This window comes from Amblyomma maculatum, chromosome 10 (assembly GCF_055883805.1).
Source record: "Amblyomma maculatum isolate TAMU_Amacu chromosome 10, ASM5588380v1, whole genome shotgun sequence".
NCBI classification, from domain to species: Eukaryota; Metazoa; Arthropoda; class Arachnida; order Ixodida; family Ixodidae; genus Amblyomma; species Amblyomma maculatum.
Genome location: NC_139353.1, coordinates 141155076 through 141173232, shown reverse-complemented (window position 1 = coordinate 141173232; position 18157 = coordinate 141155076). Strand labels below are relative to the sequence as shown.

General features: G+C 46.0%; 1 protein-coding gene across 2 annotated transcripts in view; it reads right to left on the bottom strand.

Annotated features, from left to right (window-relative positions):
- Positions 1–18157, bottom strand: part of LOC146177578 (membrane metallo-endopeptidase-like 1) — a 130370-nt gene that overhangs the window by 94290 nt on the left and 17923 nt on the right. For both annotated transcript variants that reach the window (XM_084580509.1, XM_084580511.1), the window contains exon 2: positions 1195–1407. The gene's annotated coding sequence lies outside the window, so the exon portion shown is untranslated. The remainder of the gene's footprint in view (positions 1–1194; positions 1408–18157) is intronic.

The following is an 18157-nucleotide window of genomic DNA, read 5'->3' as shown; positions in this document are numbered from 1 at the left end:
GACCACTCAAATTGGGATTTCGTCCATCCGTGTGTCACGCACGCCTCCAATACTGCTGCCGTCTCTCCGTTTTAAGTTATTTACGGCCCTTCTTTTACAATCAATACCATTGCTCCTTACCAATCTGACGCATCTGAGTACACTTCTGTTTCGCAATGTTGCCCAATGAACTTAATAGTGTCTCCAAATCATTCTCTCCGTTAACTGATACACAGTACTTTCAGAAGACGTGCTATGATAGCCATCATACGACACCGCTGTGTTTCTCTGGGAGACTCATGTGGGTTTGGATTCCATCCAGTACTGCTGTTGTTTTCTCAAAACCTCTTGCCAAATTTCATGCCCCCTTTCAAGCCGTGGAACATAACTCGCCTGTCAATTACGTGGTAGAACCTCTGACGCCGTCTCCTGATCATCGCCGTCGGTTACGTAAGCCTGTTCACATCCAAGGCCTTAAACACTTATATGACCCTGCCATCCTTCATACGCAATAACTCGCCAGGATGACTCCTCGTTTACCAGGGAGAAATTGTAAAGGTGAAGAACTTCTAAACGTTCTATTGAGTACCATTGCTATCGCGTACGTTTATGGGGCTCGGCCTGTCTGACCACTGACCTCTGTCTTCAATGCCCCTTTGGACGCACTGCCTTTTTTTAAACGCCATCCTAAACTACCTGGAATCACGCATTCGCCTACATAGCCTACCTGGTTCTCCCAGCGCCTCGTCAGGCAAAGTGGAATCCTGCACGATACGTTTAACACCTTCACAAGAGACATCAGTCTCTGTTTAGCGTTTTGTATTATTTCAGAAATGTAAACAATGCCTATGACGTTTTATGACACCCAGGTTTAAGAAAGAAAGTTATCACCTCATTGCCAGTATGTATTTTGCAATACAACCATTTTCGGGATGACAGAACAGTGTATATGACCACAGCGGGGGCTCTACGGTTAGGGCGAACAGCAGTTTAACCCAAGTACGCGGGATCGAATTCTCGCTGTAGATGGTGGCGAAAAATAAGGTCCAGATGTAGTGCGTGATGTCAGTGCATGTTAGAAAATTTCGGGCGATGGCAATTCCAGGAGCCTTCAGCCACGGCGTCCCTCAAACCATTTGTACTTAAAATTTATAAACCCAAAATCTGAACCTTTAAGTAACTAAGCAGGTCCGCGTCTCGCCAATACAATCTCACCGTTCGATTAACTGCGGGAGCTCGCTCTTCCGGCAGCAGATTGGCCAGTGCCCTGATGGACTCCTGCGTGCTCCGTCGGCTGGAAGTCTTCAACGCCAAGGAATGCCATGGAAATGTTTTGCTCTCTGCGTCGGCCCTTAGGTCCTCTGTCACTTCTCCGGCAGTGGCAACAGAAGTTACTGCGTGGGGAGCTTCCACGTCTTCTTTGGCCGCCTGTTGGAATGAAAACAGGCTTCCGTAGGCGCCCTTTAATGACGTATTGAGTTAATGTAAGGCTGGTAAAAATAGTGGTACTATACCAACATATAACTATGTATGACTTCTTCTGAATTCATTACATAGATATAACTGGTTGCAGCGCTATATCACTCTCAAAAGTTGTGTTCTAGAAATCCAAAGCAGTAAAAAGGTTCCAGGGTTGTGCGCTGCATAAGGAGCAACGCATCCAGTGGCCAGCAGGCCCCTATGACTTCAAGGTCATTCTTCCAAGGTCATGTTCTAAACACATACTGCAGGAACAATGGCTGAGGCTTCTTCCCTTCGATGATTACGGTGGGAAGGTAAAAAGGGTAGTACCGAAAAGAATGCCAACCTTGTAGCAGAGGTAGGGGCCAAGCCACATAGGCTACGGAAAGAATGAACGCATTACTGTACAGGAGATACGCACCGTCTATGCCTGAACTGACCGATCTATTATTTTTGCACAATATAATTTTAAGGCGCAAGCCATTCCAAGCCAGTGGAGCGAAAATAAGATCGCAGTCCCTGCCCTTGCACCTAACCCAAACCCCACCCGGAAGGACTGGGAGCCGACCCCGCTCGCCCGCTCCGACCTGAAAGACCCAGCGGCATCGGTCTATCTAGCCATGGCGGCAGCGGAAGCCACTGGGGCCCCGTACGAGGGACTCCACTTAGTGTTTGTGAGAGGAAGTACACAAAGCCTGTACCCAGAGCAACGTCCATTTTGAATCGAAACGCTTCACTATGCTAGTCAACACCGGGTCCGGGGTGCGTGTGATCACTTCTAGCCATAGCTCCGCATGCAGCTCCGCATGTACCGTGATGATGAAATCAGGATTCAGGGCGATTGGAGCGCATTTTGAAAGTACCGAAGACTAAAATAGTTGTCACTCAATTAGGGTCACGTCAAGCATGTGAAATCACTCATCTGCCATCAGTTATGAGGACTGCGCGGGAAAGAGTGCGCTCTTACGCCGTCGGGCGGTGCTTCTTGCCTTCCGTACTGTAAAATGTAAACTGTAAAATGAGCATGATAGTAACTGCTACCACCCTGTTTCAAAGGGGACGCTCCTATATTCCATCCATCCATTCATCGAGTGATAGATGCTGCGCCTTTCCTGTTAACGAATTATAGAACACCGGTGAACTGAGACGCGTTCGACATAATATCCAATTAGAGTTAAGCTGCTGACGAACGGCGCAGAAGACTGGAGAAATTAACCTCTTCTGATCCCGAGTTATCTGAAGAGGCTTTGCAAATAGCTGAGGAAAAGAGGATGGCAAAAGTTATGGGGGAAAAAGAAAGATACAAGGTACTCAATGCGGATTTTCAGAAAATAGCAAGAAGAGATAAGAAAGCCTTCCTTTAGCAGTTGAGGACAACAGCCAATTGAGGAACACAAGAGCTCTGTATAAGACAATCAAAGATATCAAAGGAAGCTTCTGTGCTAAGCTGGGCGTGATAAAGGACAAACGAGGCAGGGACCTCACGGAAGCCTCGGAGACAAAGACGAGGTGGCAGGAATACACAGAAGAACTGTACAAGAAGGACCCGGATGTGCAAACCCAACATAGGACGGCTGTGATTACTGATCTCGAGCCGGGCATATTGAAGAGAGAAGTTAAATGGGCCTTAGCCAGCCGTGCTAAGAACAAAGCTAGCGGAATTGTTGACATTCCAACTGAGTTGCCTCAAAACCTCAACCATGACGACGCTGTTGACGTTCTGTACACATTATGTCAGAAAATTTGGACAACCCTGCAGTGGTCACAGGATTGAAGGAGGTCAGTTTACATCCCTATTCCAAAGAAAGGCAGTGCCAAAGATTGTTCCGACTACCGCACGATCGCGCTTATTTCGCATGCTAGCAAAGTGATGTTGAAAATCCTCTAAGGTAGGCTGCAGCAGTATGTGGATCGGGAGCTTCCGGACGTGCAAGCTGGGTTTCGCAAGGGCAGATGAACTAGAGACCAGATTGTCAACCTTCGCTGGATCATGGAAAAAGCAAGAGAGTTCCAGAGACCCATCTACTTCTGCTTTATTGATTATGCTAAAGCGTTTGACTGCGTAGATAACAGCAGATTGTGGCAAGCTCTCCAAGAGATGGGAGTTCCAAATCACCTCACCTGTCTCCTCAGGAACCTGTATGAAGGGCAAGAGGCCACAGTCAGAACTGGGTATGGTCCCACTGATTGGTTTTCGATTGAGAAAGGAGTGAGACAAGGCTGCATACTGTCGCCCCACCTATTTAACCTATATGCTGAGTGCATCATGAGGGAGGCCGGTCTGGAGGAGTCTTCAGCTGGAGTGAAGATTGCTGGGAAACGTAACAAAAACCTTAGATATGCGGATGATACCACTTTAATGACAGAAAGTGAAGTGGAACTCAAGAGACTTCTGATGCGGGTACAAGAAGAGAGCGAGAAGTTTGGGCTTAAACTGAACATTAAAAAGACAAAGATCAGGAGACTGCAGCCATGAAATTAGGAGACGCCTACTTCTGGGAAAGAGAGCCATGGCTACCCTTGACCGCCGAGTAAAGAGCAGAGACATTAGTCTGCCAACCAAGATCCGTATAACCCGTGCTATGGTCTTTCCAGTTGTGATGTATGGATGCGAGAGTTGGACTGTGAAAAAGGCTGACCGCCGAAGAATTGACGCGTTTGAATTGTGGTGCTGGCGAAGACTCTTAAGAGTTCCTTGGACTGCCAGACGATCAAATCAGTCAATATTGTCGACCATAAACCCTGACTGCTCATTGGAGGGTCAAATTCTAAAGTTAAAGCTCAGCTACTTTGGTCATCTGATGAGAAGAGAGAAGTCGCTGGAGAAAGATTTGATGTTGGAAAAGGTTGAGGGTCACCGGAGAAGGGGTAGGCAGCGAACGCGATGGTTAGATGGCATCCTCGAGGCGCTGCAGATGAAGGTATGTGATGTTAGGAAGACAGTGAGAGACCGGAAACCACGGCGTGATATGCCACTGGGTAACGAAGAGTCGGACACGACTGAACGACTGAACTGAACTGAACTGATCCCGAGGTAGTCACTGCTTTTCGCTCCGTATATCCAGGCATAGCAGAGGTCTGTTGACTTCAAGGCCTTTGAAATTTGCCACACTATAGTACTTTATAGCCACACGGACGTTTTCAATGACCATTGAGTCGATGTCAGCGGAGAGGCTCAGACCTCTATCGAGATCTTGAAGGCCTTTTAACTTCGCACAAGTTTGCTTGTGTTGACCCGAGGAGCACCAAGCACTCACGTGCACAGCGCGTTTACGATACAAAAACATGAACAAGCGGTATTTTTTTATATCTTTATTTACGCGGTAAAATATTCATGTCCCTATTAATTTTAAAATAGAATTGCTAACTTTAAGGCGCATTATTCATGTACTCTGTACAACGGTAACGTGCGCCGCCGATAAAAGCAAGCACAATGAAATGCACAGCCATATGAATGTCGACGGGTTCAAAAAAAAACTAGAACAAGAACAAAGTTGTCCTTGAATAACAACTAAATATCTGCAGTTCTTACAGAAAAACCTAACTGTTTTATTTTATGTCGCATTTATTGCGCGATTTGAGTTCTTTAGGCAAAACCCAAAACAAGGATAGTGACCTCACAAAAGTTTGGCACCAAACACCAGTGGTATTTCAACAGCCTACGAATTTTACCGTGTAGCAGCGGCACAATTCCTTCGAGTTCTATCGCGATAGAAAATCTCTAAGGCTATCGACAGGGATTAAGTCATGTTTCATTTTTAATAAACCACCACCATTGGTAGCTGCGCGTGTGATCTGTGCGTCGTATATGCGCGTTGATGTGGTTCACAGGAAATGAAAACGGCAGTATATGTCACACGCTGCCGGTGTGGCGCAGTGGTTACGGCGCTCGACCACTGCTCCCAAGAATGCGGGATCGAATCCCGGCCTCGGAGGCCGCTTTTCGATGGAGGCGGAAAGCATGGCGCCCGTGTGCTGTGCGATATCTGTGCACGTTAAAGAACCCCAGGTGGTCGAAATTTCCTGAGTCCTCCACTACGGCGTCTTTTATAGCCTGAGCCGCTCTGGGATGTTAAAGCCCACAAAACAAAACAAAACAAACTTTTTCCGGGGACACTTGACCCAAGTTTTAGGGAAGAGAGGAAGGTGAAAGAGAAAACAGAAACAGAGAGTGGAGGGTTCCGGAGTAATTTCGACCACCCAGTACTATTACTGGTCTATCCTAAGCACACTACTATAGCTGAACTTGAGCAGCATTTGGCCGCTCTTTCACCGCTCGCTACCATCGTTTACGGGTCACAGACGCGTCATCGAATACGTCTAGAGAACACTGTCCAAGGGCGTCGCCTGCTTGCCTGGGATGAACAGCATAACGACACAACATCAGCCCTATATGCATCTCTTCCCCCTTGGGAGATGGCAGTGGTCACATGCCTCCATTGCCGACCTATAAACCGCTATTTTTTCATTCCCCGGGAGCTCCTCGCTGCCCGTCACCGACAAGAGCGAATCCCTGATACGACTGATAAGCTTCGATTACAAGCGAATTTGCATCTATGGGCTGTGTATGTGATGACAACCCTTCCCTTTCAGGCGCTTATGCCTGCCACATACCTCAAGGTACCCCTCTCCATATTGAACGCCTCTCGATTTGCGGAGCCTAGTCAGGACTGCCTTGCACCGAAACTGGCTCAATACATATTCTTACTGATTCCTTTGAAGCTTACAAGGAAATCGCTACTCCGGGTTTACAAGATGCAACTGCTATGGCCATACAGCGCCTCCCTAAACGCCACCAACTAGCGACCAGAACTGTCGCTATTCACTGGACCCCAGGTGACTCGGACAAATCAGGGGGCTGGGATGTCCACATTTACTTCCCCACCCCCCTTGCTTCATCCTTACTCGACCTTGGGCGGGTAACACGCCCCTTCTCATGCTCTTATGCCCTATACACGGACCAGTCTTCCCAGCCTCAGTCAGCATGGCATCCAGGTGGCCACACCAGACCCACCTTTTACGCATAAAAACCCACCTCACCCGAAGTCAAGAAGTCTTCTTGAATAAGGTGAGTGATTTACAGTGTGCAGCAGTAGCGTTGAGGGTTTTTCTGTTCTCCACTCCAGATCCTGGAGTGCTCAGAAACTAATATTTATGCTTCCACCCCATTGTCATGATAATAGGCCGGTGGGAATCAAATTAAACCCTTTTCCAATACATCAAATGTAAACAAGCAAGAGACGCCTGTAGCTAGATGGCTGCTTAGCCGCAGTTATCTGTCCCTGTGTATAGCTTGCGAAATTCTTTGATGCAAAATAGTAACAGACACCAGTGGTAGTGGGTTTTGAGTCGCTTTTTTTGGAGTGCCTTTGTGCAAAGCAAATATGTAGAAATACGTCCAGGGTAAACAAGCAAGAGACACCTTTACCTGGGCGTGCGCCGGACCGTCGAGCGTTCCGCGGGGATGCGAGTAACGAGCGGGCATGGGCAGATAACGTAACCCGGCACGACCGAAGTGCGCATGAACTTTTTAAATCCCGGCATACAGCCGCTGCTGCGTACGTTGCGCGATAGGTTGACAACATGGAGTCGCCCTGGTCGCCCGCATCGGAACTAACGCGTCTAACTTGCGCTTTCTCCGACTGATAACCTCCAAAATAAGTAGTTCACCTTTTTACGCTAACCTTAGCCAAAGACATCCGATGTGTTCAAGATAACTAGGCGAGTTTCATGTCGATAAGCTTAGCTCTATTCTGTATACGTCCGGCTCATAAATGTGGCACTTCTTAAAATAAAAGAGATGGTTGGAGAATTTTGAAGTTTCAATAAGTTATAAACCCAATTAGACAAGCAAATCTGTCAAAATTTATAGCTTTCGACGGGATAATTAGTGCGAGAGCTGTCCTGGCATGCAAAGTATTAAGACAGGGCTGTTCTCTACCACAACTGCTGCTCAAGCTCTATATAGAAATTATGAAAAGGAGCCAAGAGTGTAATCTGGGTCTTATTCATTAGGTGGAAATGTTCTACAGCAGTACTCCACAGGTTTCAAGTATGCATAACGATGTTGTACTGCAAACAGAAAGCCAGGAAAAATTGTTTGGAAGACAAAAGTGTGTCTGTAGGGTTTGGTTCTAGAGCAATTATTTGGGGTATGATGAATGGCGACGATACAATCGATAAGGTAACTAAAACACTAGGTCATAAAATGCCCAGAGTAGCAGAATATAAATACTTGGGGGTCTGGATAACCTAATGACTGACATACATGAAAAGTACGAACAGAATGTTTTCACAAAAGAGCGAAAAGATGCCAGTGTAATAAAACACACATCATTGTATAAGCACGAAACGTATGAGGTACATAGGGGTAGATTTGGAAATGACTTATGGTCCGAGGGCTTACATTCGGGAATGCACTTTTGGGCCTAAAGGCAGAGATACATTCGAGATTAGAAATAAATCACAGATCAACTGGACGATTAGCGCCAGGTGCCCACGGCAATTAAACAAACGAGGCGGTATAGAAAGCTTTCGTCTGGGCATCTTTCAGCGCAGGGAACGCTCAGAGCAAAATCATATACGAGGAACGCCAAATAAAAACGGACTGTAAAATTAGGACAGGTAAGTACTTAAGTACCTATACCTAAAAGGCGTCGACCTGAAATGCCTCAAAAGAACAAGAAACTAACCAGTAAATATGCAGGCCATTAGGACAGATCAATAACGTGCGTTAAACAACTTTTAAACAACCCTTAAATAATCGTTAAAAACGTAAAAATTGATAAAGTAACCAATTCTATGGAAACGAAGCAGAGTGTAGAAATATGTAGAAACTAGAAAAGGGGGATCTAAATCGAACCTTTTTTTCTGATAACTGATTAGGCAGCCCCCTAAATCACGAAAATAGATAGGGGTGTCTTAGAACACGCAGCTAAAAAAAATAATCAAGACCACTTATGAATAGTGTGGGGCAAATTCGTAAAATCAGTTGAACATCTTATACTCGAATGTTATGGTATCCATCCGTATGTCGATGTATGTGCAGTCCCTCTCCTTGTGTTCCTAAGATTTAGAGATATCAGTGGTCGGGTGCAGGTTAGCAACTAGCAACTCGAAGACTGGCGGCGGTAATGAGGAAAGATGGCAAAAGTATCGAAAAATTTAATGTTGGGTTAGTAGGTACACGAGTAGTAGATACTAGGCGCAAGAATGTAAATGACGATACAAGCGTCTGGACCATGTGTATTCTTTGTAACGTTTTTTATATTTTAATACCTTGTATCTATTTAAATAATGCAGAAGGATAGAAATAAAAATTTGGTAACGGAAGTAAAGAAACGGTTAATGAATACATAGCCATACTCGTGATACAAAAAAAGAAAAAAGCCTACAATGGATGAAAGCTCTCCGCCAACCCGTTCGAAAGGAGATCCACCCATCTACTTGATGGGCGCTGCGGTACGGCGAAATAAATGAGTAATGATCCCACCCTTTTCATGGCAGGCACTCAACGTATAGAGGGACACATCAAACAGGAAGTGAAACGGAAAATACAGAGAACAGTGAGCCCGCTGCGGTGGTGGAGTAGTTAGGGCGCTCGACTGCAGAGCCCAAGTATGCGGAATGGGATCACGGCTGCTCTGGTCGCGTTTTCATGGTGTCTTCGACTACAGCGCCTGTATAGGAAGCTTGAACAATTGCTGAAAGCTCCATTTTCTTGTACAGGGCGGCAGTCGACTTACACTATTTGCGCGCCGCGCAAATAGCGCCAAAGCGGTGGTTTGCTTGCGGTCATGGGCTGTAACAGCTGAACACAGACTGAAGCGCAAGAGGTGAAATCCGAAAAGACGATTGCGGGTCTTTCAAAATACCAAAGGTCCGCTTGCACGAATGCGACAACTACGTTAGCGATCGGAACGTCGACGGCGGGAATTGCTTGCACGCACCAACAGACATGCCATTCACAACAGTCCGGACAAATACCAAGTGTGTGCACATCATTTCCTGTCAGGTACGTAAATGATTATCGATGTACGGCAGCACTTGTCTATTTATTTACTTTTTCGCAGCCGCGCGTCTTGCGGTTTAAATCCGGATGATCCGCAGTGGCTCGGTGGTTGCTTTAATTTTATGCGTGCATCCCAAGTGCAGCGATGGGGCCCATTCAAGATTGCAGTCAACAAAACGTTTACACGGGCGATCTGCAAAATGAACATGTGAAGCTAGAAGGGTGAGCATGGAGCGACTCGTGCCTCCTATGCCCATCATTCGAAGTGCATGCATAATAATAATGTAACTACGAAGCTGCTCCCTACTTAAACAGCAAGACGCGCGGGTGCGACAAAGTTAGCCAATAGACCAGTGCGGCGTACGGGATATTTTATATTGGTAATCGGTTACGTACCTGACAGGAAATGATGTGCACAAACATTTGTCCCAACTCCTGCGAATGCCAAGGCTGTTGATGCCTGCACGCCATTTTCGCCGGTGACGTTCCATTCGCTCCTCGGTCTTCTCGCATTTGTGCAACCGCACTTTTGGTATTTTAAAAATCTGCAATCGTCTTATTCTGGTTTTAGCTTTCGCGCTTCAGACTGCTTTCGGCTGTTACAGCCCACGACTGCAAAGTAAACCATCGCTATGGAACTATTTGCGCGGCCCAGTCCACGGTCGGCTGCAGCACTGTACAGGAAAATGGCGGACTATTCAATGTTACCCAGAATTCATAGCACTTTCAACATTCGGGAAAGCTCCCTATAGCCCGAGTCGCTTTGGCAAGTTAAACCCCATAAACTAAACTAGAGAGCCGTAAAGCGATGAATGCAAAAAATATTTTGAATCTCTGACTGTGATTACATTTTCTTTCGATTCTTTGCTTATATGATTATTGTGTTCATTTCAGCTGAGCCATTCTTCTTTACAGCGTCAGATGCTGGCCCCACCTGCTCCCCATCCACACACGCCGGGTTGTTTTTGCCCTAAATGTTCTACCATTGCGAAGAATTGAGTGCCCGTGGCTCTACTTGGCTACTAGACTTGAAAAAGTACCTCAAAATCTGTGTGCAGCATATACTTCAAGTCTGCATCAGATAGATAGCCAAGGGCCATATATAGAGGCTGAAAGGACCGTACCTGTTGCACCGAGGATTTTCCCGCGACAGACGAATCTGGCTTGGCCAAGACGGTCGGCACCACCGAGGAGAGCATGCTTGAGGACGCTGTGGGTTGACTAGTTACCACGCCGGAACCGGTTGAGGAAACCGAGAGCGAAGATGCAGCACTCTTGACTGAGGTCGATGTTGGTCCCGACTCAGAAGAGTTTAACACCTGCCCCTTGCTCGACTTTCTGCGACGGCGCTGCTTGTGGTGGCTGTCTGTGGTTGCTTGTTGGTCCGCCGACACCAGGAGCTTTGAAGAAGAGCGCGTCTCCCCAGGAACCCCGCCGGCCGAATCGGCAGCCGAGCCGCTGTTTCGGCGTCCCGTGTCGACCGCGGTACCAGAAGAGGTTGGCGCAGCGCTCTCGACGTTTTTATTCTCCGGCGCCGACATGTGTGGGGCAGATTTGCACTTGGCGCACTGCTTCACTAACCCAGAAACGGGAGCTGGAGCATAAAGCTGGCATCGAAACAAAAGACGTTCTTCTTCTTCGTCCGCGCGAGCAACCGTCACGCGGTAACAGCGGCTAAGAGAGAAGAGGACAATGCGTAGCAGAGAGGCAGGCTTTCCTAAAAAGCTGATCTCGTCCATTGTCGGGTTTCGAACCATTTCCTTTTCTCTCGACGCAACGTCCGCATCCTTTGATTTTTTTGTCACATGATAATTGTTTGGTAATGGCTTCGTTCTTCATGCGCAATACTAATCACAATTCAACTTGTCCTGGGGCTTTCAAAAGTATCTACGTTGGGCTCAATGCTGGCCGTAAAATCCAAATATTGGGCATAAAGTCCAATCCAAATACTCGACTGAGTAGACATGTTGTCATCCCAATTGTAAGGAAGGGGAGATCGCATGGCAGATAAGCGTTTCATACTATGCAATGGCAATGTATTAAATACAACATGCTAAAAGCAAACCAGGTCTATTACTTTAAATTACTACAGTGGATCCACCAAAACAAACCGTTTATCACCCTAGGCGAACATAGCAGTGTATATCTGATCCGCGACCCTAAAAAGGAGAGTGCCCATGACACAAACTAATTATGGTCGCCAAACAATAACCTTTCAGCCTACCAAACTATTGAACAACTCTGGAATGCGCATCAATTTGAACAAATTGTTTACTGTTTTAAACGTGAATAGACGCTTTTTAGCTACTTCTGCAATTTCATACACGACTCATTGATGTGTATGCTATAACTATGGTGTCAATAAAACAGTTGAATCGCCAATCCGAGTTTTTTCAGACTACACATGAAGGTTGTACGTGATTTTCGTAATTGGATGCAAAATTGTTTCTTTGTTCTAGTATTACTTCTCGTGTATGGATTTTGATGTTTGTCGTGCGGACTTTGCACTTAGTTTTCTGTAACTTGAGAGCCTACAAGTGTTACAAGAAGCCGCATTTTCCTTCGTGCATCCACAATGTGTGTCATTCAGTCTATGTACAAGGAGGTACAATTTTCCCTTTTAATGAGTTTGTTAGGTTGTATTCCGCCTACTGACCGAAGTGTTGTCTTTAGTTCTGCTCTTGATGCAAAAACTTGCAAAAAGGGGCCAAGGCCTTGTCAGGCTTTTGGCCTTTAGCCTTGGCCTCCTCCCACACACTGTCTGAGGAACAAATAAAGGAACAAAATGAAAACCCATTAGACACGCTTGTCTGCCGAAAGGCATGAATACCTCAATCTTTCACTACTGTATTTATGCAAAAACATGCAGTAAAGATAAAACGTTCTGCGGCGGAGTGGTTGCGTACTCGCCTCGCACGGCGAAAGAACCGAGTTCGACTCCACGGGTTTGGGCAGAAGTTTTATTGCTTCTTTACTTTCTTCAGATTTTTGCGTTACTACCACAACGCCGATACCGGCTTTTGCGCGACAACAGGCCCTTCGTGCTATAGCCTTAAAACAAGTTGAAAATTACCGCTGTGATGTTCTGACGATGTTTTCTATTATCAAACTCACCGGGTTCCAAAAATATAGCTGTCTTCGATTAAACATGCTGCGCACTGCTCTGCTGCACCAAATAAACCCTATAATTAACACGAGCCTATGAGCACATCTGTACAGGCTCCACCGAAAACATATTGCCTAGGATTAATGAGGTTAAACATGGCATAACATGCACAAACACAAGCTGGGCGAAGTATATTTTGCTAGATAGTCAATCAATATTGCACTTTCGCTGTAGGGCTCCACGCGGCCATCCACGCAGCTTGGTGCGGCGTAATAGCCTCCGATAACGGCCGGGAGGACCCGGGCTCCCCATATATTTCGAATAAGACTGAATTCACCTTGCTCATCACGTGAGATTTGTCGGTTGAAACAAGCAATATAAACTTCTCTGATTATGTTACATGTATGTTAACTGTAAGGAAACAGGCAAAAAATAACCTAAAGATCAAATGTTGATGTTTCAAACTTAGCTCCCAGTTATTTGAGTTACACTCCTTGATAAAATGGGGAAAAATGTTTTCATCTTTACAATATAACTCATGGTGCGGGATTTTCACAATGAAACCTGAATGAATCCTGCTCGCTCTACAAAATGCCGTGCGGGTCAATGCCGAAGACATTCTGCAAACCCAATACGTAAATACAGGGCTTCAGAACGCTACGCATTAAACCGCATTTAGAGAACCACAGATTTAAGAATTTAAGAAGCATTGAACAAAAATTGAACAAGAGTATGAAAGCTTCCAATCCAACAGACTAGATAGAATTGGCCGATATATCAAAACTAATCAATCGGCGCAAGGTCGCCGATATACGGAAGTATAACATGTCGAAAATTAAGCATGCTGTAAAGAACGGGAGAAGCCGTAAACCGGTAAAGAAGAAATTGGGCATAGGCAAAAACTAGATGTATGCATTAAAGCACAAGGCGGGCAACGTAAACACGAATATAGACAAGATAGTCAAAATAGCCGAGGAATTCTATACAGATCTCTACAGTAGCCAAAGTAGTCAGGACCATAGAGAAAAACAGTCAGACGTTCCACCAGTGAAAAAGGACGAGGTCAAGAAAACATTGGAAACTATGAAAAGGTGGCAATCAACTGGAGAAGTTCAGATAACTATAGATTTGTTGAAGGAGGGGGGGACATCGTGCTAGAAAAACTGGACACCCTGTATACGCAGTGCCTGGTGTCATCGACGGTACCGGAGCCACGGAAGAATGCAAACACTATCCTCATTCATAAGAAAGGGGACGCTAAGCAACTTAAACATTACAGACCAATCAGATTACTGTCTGTTACGTATAAGGTATTTACTAAGGTAATCAATAAAAGAATTAGGCCAACCTTAGACTGCAATCAAGCAGGTTTTTGGAAGCGGTACTCTGCTATCGATCATATTAGTACCATCAAACAGCTGAGGCACGGAATATAACCAGCCATTATACATTGCATTCATTGATTACGAAAAAGCATTTGACTCAGTTGAAACCTGGGCGGTGATGCAGGCATTGCGAAATCAGGGGGTAGACGAGCCGTACGTGAAAGTGCTGGAAGATATATATAGTGGATGCACAGCAAACATAGTTCTGCGTAAAGAAAGTCCCAAGATTCCCATAAAAAAGGTGTTAGACAAGGAGACACGATCTCCTCAGTACTATTCACTGCTTGCTTAGAGGAAGTATTCAAAGACTCGGAATGGGAGCAGTTAGAGATAAGGGTGGATGGAGCATACCTCAGTAATCGGCGATTTGCCGATGACATTGCCTTGATAAGTAATTCGGAGGATGCACTGCAAATAATGATTGATGAGCTAGACAGGGAAAGTAGAAAGGTAGGCTTGAAAATCAATATGCTGAAGACTAAGGTAATGTTAAACAGCCTCGGGAAGGAACAGCAGTTTACGTTAGGTAGCGAAGCACTGGAAGTAGTAGCCGAATATGTCTACTTAGGACAGATAGTAACCGCAGATCCGGACCATGCAAAGGATATAACAAGAAGAATAAGATTGCGATGGAGCGCATTTGGCAAGCACTCGCAGATTATGACTAGCAGCTTACCAGTATCGCTAAAGAGGAAAGTATATAACAGTTGCATCTTACCTGTACTCACCTATGGGGCTGAAACGTGGAGGCTAACCAAGAGGGTTTTACTCAAGTTGAGGACAACGCAGAGGGCTTTGGAACGAAAAATGGTAGTGATAACATTAAGCGATAGGAAGCGTGCAGAGTTAGTCAGAGAAATAACTCACGTTGCTGACATTCTAATGGAAATCAAGAAGAAGAAATGGGCATGGGCAGGACATGTAGTGCGAAGAGAGGATAACCGAAGGTCGCTAGGGTAACAAAATGGATTCCAAGGGAAGGAAAGCGTAGCAGATGGCGGCAGAATGTTAGGTGGGCGGATGAGGTTAAGAAGTTCGCAGGGGTAAGTGGATGCAGCTAGCACAGAATCGTGTTAATTGGAGAAATATGGAAGAGGCATTCGCCCTGCAGTGGGAATAGTTAGGCTGATGTTGATGATAATGATGATTTAAGGCAAGTGGAGTAATTATGTTGTATCGCGTGTCATTCTTACATGTTGTCTTAATAAGACAATGTGCAGCCTTTCACCGCTAGAGCGGTTGCGAAAGTGTAGAAAGTGAAACTTTATCTATATGCAGATTCACTTACGGGACAACTTCAAAGCAGCATGCCCGAAAGTGCTTGCTTCACACAGGAATTAGCACTGCTTATAAAAGCAGACACTGTGTGTGCACTGGTGCCTTAACATGATGGGCTTTGCGATGAGCGACGTTTGATGTACACGATGTTTTCCTCTAGGCACAGGGCTGGCTAGGGCGTAGATTTCGACGTGAATATCCCTGTGATTCTTGGTTACGCTCAGATAGAGGCGTTTGGTCATTATAATGGGCTCGCCTGGGAAAAAAGATCATAATTGAAACCACAACCCAGATGTGGAAGGAAAGGGCCAAGCGAGGGATGCCTCTGAGGATATGGGGCTCGGCTGCTAACCGTTTTAACCAGTTCGGAAGAGACCGCGTCGGCGGCGATTCGATGGGGGCGAAAAGCGAAAGCGTCCGTGTGCTGTGCGCTGTCGGTATAAGTAAGAGAGCACAGGGGTCGAAACTATTCCGTTTCCCTCCAGTATGCCATTCTCTCTCTGTCTTCCACCTCGCCCTTTTTTTCTCTATCCTTGCGGCGTAGCTCAGAGGTCCACTAGGAAGTGTAACAGATAGTAGTGTTCCTGTAAACAATCCCAAAATTGCGCAAGCAATATCTCCGCCGCGAACAAAAACGGTGTAGTGTTACCATTGAGTTAGAGTTTCCTCAGGCAGCCGCGAACTGAGGTATTTACGACATAGGACTTCGTTACCACTATGTCAAGCACAATCGTGCGTCTAAAGAGGGCTCTGGATTGCGCCAATTTCTGCCCTGATGTTTTTGATTACGAACGAGATCTTATTTGATTTACAATGTGCGAGGCACTTAGTAGTTCTACAGAGAAAAAAATAGCGGAGATAGTTAAGCTAGGCCGCAAGAGTAATATGTGATAGCGGCCTGTGCGAAAGCGGCACTAACTTTTCTCATAGTTACTACCATGCCTTGCTACCCCACCATAGTTTGGGGCTGTAATAGCGGGAAATGCTTTTTGGCTGCTTAATCGCGAATTAGTTTTAGGCCGCCGTCCCCTACCCGTACATACCCACACGAGCATACAGTATTTCTGCAACAACAGCATCGGCTATCTACATTAGCAAATCAATGTCGTCTAGGAGCTGAATGACGGGAAGCAAAGACGATGTGAGCTTAACAAGGAAAAGAAACTGGTTTGCTAGTTTAGAGTGAGCTAAAATGTATGACGGGATATAGGTATACAAAGGGGTGGCGGAGAGAAAGACTGCAAAGGAAGGCCAGGAGGCGAAAAGCGTGCTCTCAAGCCACAGCCTTTTGTACCGGTATAATTTCGACACTCTTAGGCAACAAAGGATGGGTCAGCTCGCCTTCACCTCAAATTACCTGCTCTCCCACTGTAAGAATGTCTTTATCTCCGTCAGCACACTTGAGTAAAAATTTTTAATTGTATGGCGTAGACAACGCCTTTCGGCAATTTATTGAGCACATTTATAAAAAAAATAATGTGAAATGGCTTTCTCTTGCCGGAGATGCCTAGCGCGAGGTTACGACCAATGCCAATAATAAAGGAACAGTGGCTGTAGAATGCAACACCTATTCACAGGCGGTGCAGCAAAGGTTTTTCAAAATTGCGTGGTAGGCCTGTGGAAATCAGTCTCATGTCAGGGTGCAAGGATTGTAGACGCCAGTTGAAAAAGTGGCGCACTCAACAGCAGGGTCCGCCCACGCCAACTCCGAAAACGTTGTGTTGCTTGCAGCACTGCACTCCCAAAATAAAGAGGATCGCCCGATTAAGAAACATGGCAGCAAGTTCACTTTGTGCTGTACTTAGATTTCTCTTCTGTTGTGACTAAGTGCGGAGTCTTCCTGAAAGCGAGCGGGACGGAGCGGCCATCCATATAGTATTAACCTTACTGAAGAAGCCCAACAATGACCGTGTGGAAACTCTCGCCTTGTGCGTTGGCGTTCGTTAGCCGCACGAGATCTCTTTCGAGGTACAGTGCTTCGTCAATGCGCTAAATAAATTGGAAAGAAAATGTACACTCGCTGCTGGCCTTCCTGAAAAGTGCAGGCACGTACACCGTCTTGCCCATTGATATGCGCGCCGTTGAATGCTTCACCCAGATATTCCGCTGATTCGTTGCATTTGAAATCTCACACAGGAATAGATTTCGTCGTCAATATTCTTAATCTAAATTCATTTGAGGTACTTGCCTGGTTCCCTCAGAACTCGGTCGTTCGGGTCGTTTGCGCCTGGGGCGAAGCTAAATGAGGAGCTTTCTCAGCGATGACATCGGTGGTACAAGCTCGTTTTGTTTGAAGCAACACTGTCATACAAATGCGGCGAAAGAAAGTAGCTGAGCGGACATGTTTTGCGGAAGGTTTGAAGAGCTTCAGCAATTGCTTTATGAATAAACTCAAGCATTTGACCAAAACCGCGCTAAATTTGAAGGCTTGTTTGAGCATCGCAATAAATCTTTTCGAGCTCGGAACCAGACGAGGTGGTGCCGCTGGTTCAGTCACTGAGACAGTGGCATTTGTTTGCTTTGTCGCCGCTCAGACGATGCGAACATCCGACTTCCCATCGAATCACGCAAGTACAGCAATAAAGTTTGGCATAAATATACTGACGACCCAGTGCCAATTCTAAGCGAAACGTGGTCAGCGAGGACTCAGCAGTTTTGGCAGCAGCAGCGTTCTACGGCCTGCATATAATTGCGCAACGAGCTTTACGTGCAGCCCTTAATTTCTTCTACAGGCACGCTGCTCTGCGGTTGACTTCAAACAACTTCGCTAGATAAAAGATCCAACCACTTGGGCGGCAGCAGGGACCATCGGCGTAAAAAGTGATGAAGTGGCTGCGCAGGGTGTAGACGTAGAACTGCCTGCATCTCGTTCACCCGGGAACCAGAAGTTCTCAAAACGCACTTTGAGAGCTTAGAAAGGCATTGAAGCCATAAAGT